This window comes from Astyanax mexicanus, chromosome 1 (assembly GCF_023375975.1).
Source record: "Astyanax mexicanus isolate ESR-SI-001 chromosome 1, AstMex3_surface, whole genome shotgun sequence".
NCBI classification, from domain to species: domain Eukaryota; kingdom Metazoa; phylum Chordata; class Actinopteri; order Characiformes; family Acestrorhamphidae; genus Astyanax; species Astyanax mexicanus.
Genome location: NC_064408.1, coordinates 72,367,217 through 72,373,216, shown reverse-complemented (window position 1 = coordinate 72,373,216; position 6,000 = coordinate 72,367,217). Strand labels below are relative to the sequence as shown.

The window sequence follows — 6,000 nt, the reverse complement described above, 5'->3', positions numbered from 1 at the left end:
TGTTGATGTAGTTGTATGTGTGCACCAGCAAGCGGCGCTGATGTGTCCCGTATGTACATCACTTTGTTTTGTTTCCCACCTGTTTTTACGACAGGTACCGCCCCCACCGCTGGGATTGGTTAGTGACTTGTGTATTAGCCAGTCGCATAATTGCTGGTTAGACTTTGGCTCAGTCTTCTTTAACAAGGAAACTAATAAGTTATAATGGACTTATTATTATAAACAGACCTAGATGTGAAGTATATTCTAAATAATATTATTTAATTGGGTAAATACTGGATACACTGTTACACGTTTTACAACAATAACCATGTTTGATCTTTTTTTAAGACTTTGCTTTACTTTTAAAAACGTTTAAAGTGGTAAATAATAAGAAAAGTTTAAAGACTGTTCAGAACCAGAATTTGTTATATTATAAAGGCGTCAAGAAATATCATCACACACACACACACACACACACACACACACACACACACACACACACACACACACACACATATCTATTCATTGTGTACCTGTCATTCATATTAACTCAAATCAAAATAAAATCTTTATACATAGTTGAATGATTGCACACCTGATTTAATTTTTCGATTATCCCATAAAACAAAAACAAACACACATTTTAATCACAGGTTTAATCTACAGGATAAATAGGAGGAAAAGAAAAAAAAATGAAATACAATGATACAATGATATTTTAATTATATTATGCTTTAGCATGTATTATATGAACACAACTCACAGTTTTTAAGGATCCCATAAAACAAAAACAAAAATACAAAGAGGTTTCATCAACAGGAGAAATTGGAGGAAAAGATGAAAAAAAAGAAAAACTCGTCCACTCATCTGTTAAAAATGTGAGGTGTATCAGTCTTAAGATGTTCTAGAGTACAGTTAATATATATATATATATATTTATTAAAAAATATATATATGAAGAAATATAATTGACCAATTGCAGCGCAGGTGACGCGCCACTGCTAGCCAATCGGAGCAAAGGAGGGCGGGACGAGTCAGAAAACGGGTGTGTGAGTGAACGCAGCTGGCGAGCGCATACAGCAGAACGGGCTTGTGCTTGGAGAAGTAGCCAATAGCGGTGCACGGAGGGACACTGAGATAGCCAATGGCGGCGCTGGGGGCGGAGCTTGCAGGAATAAGGTGGTGGGGGGTTAAAGCTGGATGGATAAATAAATAAATAAGCAGCGCGTACGATCAGCACAAAGCCCAGCGAGGAAGGGGCGGAGCGCAGCCGGAGTAAAGTAGCAGCGCGGCTCGGGTCGGGCTGAGGCTGAAGCTGCACGGCTCGCATCAGTGCTGGATACGCAGGAGAGGAGCTGCAGCTCCGGGGAGAGACTGACAACTCCAGCAGCGAGACGCGGAGAGAGACAGAGAGGGGGCCGGCAGCGCGCGGGGACAGAGCGCGAGGGTCGGGAGAGGGTCGCTCTCAGACAGCCGCGCGCGCAGTGAGAGAAGTGCACGTGAGGAGAGGGGAGCACCTCCACATCCAGCACACACAGCTGAAGAGAGGAGAGCGAGGACAGACAGGCGCGCGGAGGCTGCGGCTGCAGTTTGCTGAGGTGAGGCTGAGTGACAGCAGCAGCAGCAGCAGCAGCGCTGTGATGATGATGATGATGATGATGATGCTCCCAGCGTCAGCTGAGGGCGCGCGCTAGCAGAAGACACTAAATACTGCAAAGCGAGCACGGCGTATGTACTATGATTTCAGCACCGGAGCTGCGTGTTCCTGCCGTCCTCTCCAGATGTGTCAGGATAAGCGGGTAGTGCGCAAGCGCTCAGAGCTAAAAACTTGCTGTCAGGGCTTTTAGAAAGCTGCCTGCAGCTGGACAGATGCAGCTGATGTCCTGAAACAACTAAACACAGTGCAGTTAATGATGACAGGGCGGTCAAGGTAGTTTTCTTTTGACATTTACCATATATAGCTCTGGAAATGGCTGAAATAACAAAAAAGATGCAGATCTTTCAGACCTCAAATGATGCAAAGAAAACAAGTTCATTTTCATAAAGTTTTACGAGTTCAGAAATCAATATTTGGTGCAATAACCCTGTTTTTTAATCACAATTTTCATGCATCTTGGCATGTTCTCCTCCACCGGTCTTACACACTGCTTTTGGATAACTTTATGTGCACTCCGGGTGCAAAAATTCAAGCAGTTCAGCTTGGTTTGTTGGCTTGTGATCATCCATCTTCCTCTTGATTATATTCCAGAGGTTTTCAATTTGGAAAAATCAAAGATTTTAAGTGGTCTCTTATTTCTTTCCAGAGCTGTATGTCAAGTCAGTGCTGTCTTTGTATAAGTCTATAAAACAACTGACAGCATGTACACAGACAGACTGTACATACAGTAGGAGATGGAACAGGGTTCACAGGGTTGTTGTTTTGCATGGAAATGAGGCACATAGTTTATATATTAGTATAATTTGCTAATGTACTCATTATGATATTCATTTCTAAAAGAGGAGTCTGCATAGGCTTAACTAATCTGTTAAAATGTGTCTTTAAAACAACTGAAGGCATGTACTCAGACTGCATACAGTAGGAGATGGTATATGGTGCACACTGATCTTAGCACCATGTGTTGCTATTTTGCAGGAAAACTAAATACTTTCCAGTTTAGGGCACTTTGTTAATATATCCATTCAATTATGTCAATTCTAAAAGGGGAGTCCACCTAGGCATAATAAATCTGTTGAAATAAGTATTTAATTCAGTCTTTTAAACAACTGAAAGCATGTACACAGCCAATACATAGAGCAGGAGATGATTATTGTTTTGCATGGAAACGAGTCACATAGTTTATACTTTAGTATAATTTACTACCTAATGTATAAACTATGTGACAGCTGAAAGCATGCACACAGACTATACATACAGTAGAGCATGACACACTGATGTTAGGACCATGTTTAGCTATTTTCCATAGAAACTAAGTTCATACTTCATACTTTAGTGCAATTTGCTGATTATTCTTTCTTAAATCTATTACTAAAGGTGGAGTCAAATTAGACATAATTAGACTGTTGAATTAAGTGTTTATTAAATTTTTTAAATAAATGAAAGCGTGTACACAAACTATATTTACAATTGGTGATGGAACAGGGTTCCCTGGGTTGTTATTTTACAAGGAAACAAGCCACATAGTTTATGCTTTAGTATATTTTGCTAATATACCCATTATACCATATACTTTAAAACAACTGAAAGCATGTACACAAGCTACATATACAGTAGAGGATGGTAGCCTATAGGGTGTTGCTATTTTGCTTGGAATCTAGGAGCCACATAATCTATGCTTTAGTATAATTTGCTAATATATCCATTCTCATATACATTTCTAAAAAGGAAGTTCACCTATGTATAACCAATAGGTCGAAATAAGTATTTAACTGTCTTCAAAACAACTGAAACAAACTATACATACAGTAAAGGATGATAAAGGGTGCATACTGATGCTAGCACCATGTGTTGCTATTTTGCATGGAAACAAACTATATTATTTATACTTTGGTGTAGTTTGCTAATATATTCATTCTTATATACATTTCCAGAAGTAAACCAAGTGATTTAAAGTAAAGTGGTTTGGTGTGAAATGTTCAGTTCTACACAAACCTGAGTCTGAGTCAGAATGGTTTACAGGAGTGGTGAATAGAAACAGTGAGATGCCTGAAAGTAGTAGTGCATGTATAAAAGCTACATTACAAAACTCTATTAACTCATAGTCTTAAAACATGTTTACACAGTGATGTGTTACATAGTTAAATTGTCCCCACAGCAAACTTCTGTTCCATATATATATATATATATATATATATATATATATATATATATATATATATATATATATATATAACTATTATACAATCATCAGCATTATATCTACAAGCCCAGGACACTCACATGTTCATTGGTCATTTTGCATAGTAAATGAAATGGCTATATTTGCATGGTCTGTGTCCTGGCCCCCTGCTCCTGTCACCACACTGTACATAAATGCATGCCCATATGTTTCTGTACTGTGAGCATTTGACTTCAAACCAGGTCAATGTCTTGTTAGTCTCAACTGCTAAATTATGCAGAAACTTTGAAAAATCAATGAAATTCCTTTTAAATTATTACCCTGTAATATTTAATAAGACCACATAGGAAAATATTCATATTCACTAGCCGATTCAACTCCAGATGTCTTTCTGCTAAAATCCACTTTTTCTTGTTCGTTGTGAAATACTATAGGTCTCTCTGAGTTGTATATGATGCTGCACATGAAACCTCATGTTTCTCAACCTCCGATATATTTTAATATTTAAAAGAAAATATTCAGAAAAACGAGTCCATCAGGAAAAGCACCGGGTCTACATCAACTTATTACTAAATTAGTATTTATGGCCTCGCTCACCTTGACTTGTGACTGCTCACAGACAGCACTGAAGCCGGGCAGCAACACCATCTCGTCAGACATTAGCTAACAGCGCTAGTAACAGCATGGCAGTTCGTTCCTGTATTATTTGTGCAAATTTCACATCAGTGTTTAATGCTTTGCCCAGTCATTCAGAGCTAAGGAACAAATGGTTAGAATCTGTCTATGGAACAACACCAGCAAAATACAATTGAGATAGATAGGTGTATGTTTAAAACAGTTCTGCTTACACTAGTTGAAAGTAAAAATCCACCCAGGATTTTGTTACAACTGCCTGCGTGGCTGTACTGCGGCTCAGCCAACAAAACCCCGGGGTGGATTTTTACTTTCTGGACCTGGACTACCCACCTCTGTGCGTAAGTAACTAGGTTTACATAGGATCTCCAGTGGATTTGGCAGTTTACAGAGACTCTAAGACTCGATCAGTGGCTGAACTGCACATAGCAGGGCATTACACATGTTGTAAACTAACATATGACATTGCAAAGACTGTGTAAAAAGTTTCTAACTGTTGTCCATCTTACTGCAGTGCTGTTAGCCAATTAGAGGCGATATGTTTGTATATATAAATATTCATGAGCAAGAACCGAAATCCTATGATTTGTCCATCTCCACTCCTCCATTCCATTCCATTCCATTACATTACATTTGGCAGACGCTTTTGTCCAAAGCGGCTTACTTACACCAAACTAAAGCACCATTATACCGGATCACCGGAGCACTTTTTTTCTCAAAAAACAGCTCACATGGTATTTATTTATACTAAAGACCACAACTAGACATTTTAAAAATGAATAAAAAATTATGGAATAAGACCTTTACATTTCAGTGGAAGTCAGTGTAAATCGGTTGTATTGCATGTCATTTTGGAGCAGTACCAATGATATAGTGATGTATTAATTATGGTATTTTTACACAATATAAAAACAACTGCTAGATTAAACATTATGTCCAAAAAAATAAAAAACGTGTTTGTGTGACAGCAGCAATTTGCTAGCGTAATTTGTGATGCATCTGGTGTTTACTACTATGATCAATATATCCTCTTTAAATTCAGTCTGTGTCTAGATACAATTGAACATGTGGCTCTCAAGATGGCTGGTAAGGGTGCTTATTGTGTGGTTGTGTGGTAGCAGCTGAACAGAAATTCGTTTTTTTTTTTTTTCATCCGAGTCCTGGACTGCGACTTCAAGCACGCACTGTCAGGATAATCTTTGTTCTGTCATATACTATTAAGCTTTTTTTCACAGCCAGAAGTACAGGTACAGATGTATAGCTTGTCTCTCGGTGGAATAGCGGCCCTGTCATGTTGGCTCAGCTTCCAGCGGCAGGCAGGAGGAGCAGACACCTACACTGATAATATTGGCAAATCTATCAGCTAGCGTGGTCACATAGCGGATTAAAGGCTTATGGCACGGTCATCCCAGAACAGGGCTGAGGGTCTGAACCTGCTAAAATGAAACTCAGCTCATAAAAAAAAACACAGAAGCTGCTTTTTTGAGCATAAGCGATTCTAGGCTGTTGTACTATTTGCACATATGCGTGTGTAATGAACACGTAATAC

The 6,000-nt window shown here is 38.9% G+C and overlaps 1 protein-coding gene across 1 annotated transcript in view; it reads left to right on the top strand.

Moving 5' to 3' along the window:
- The first annotated feature begins 1,197 nt into the window (after nt 1-1,197).
- The window catches only part of LOC103024968 (kelch-like protein 29), a 323,277-nt gene continuing 318,474 nt past the window's right edge, over nt 1,198-6,000 (top strand). Inside the window, exon 1 of the mRNA XM_007229706.3 lies at nt 1,198-1,580. The gene's annotated coding sequence lies outside the window, so the exon portion shown is untranslated. The remainder of the gene's footprint in view (nt 1,581-6,000) is intronic.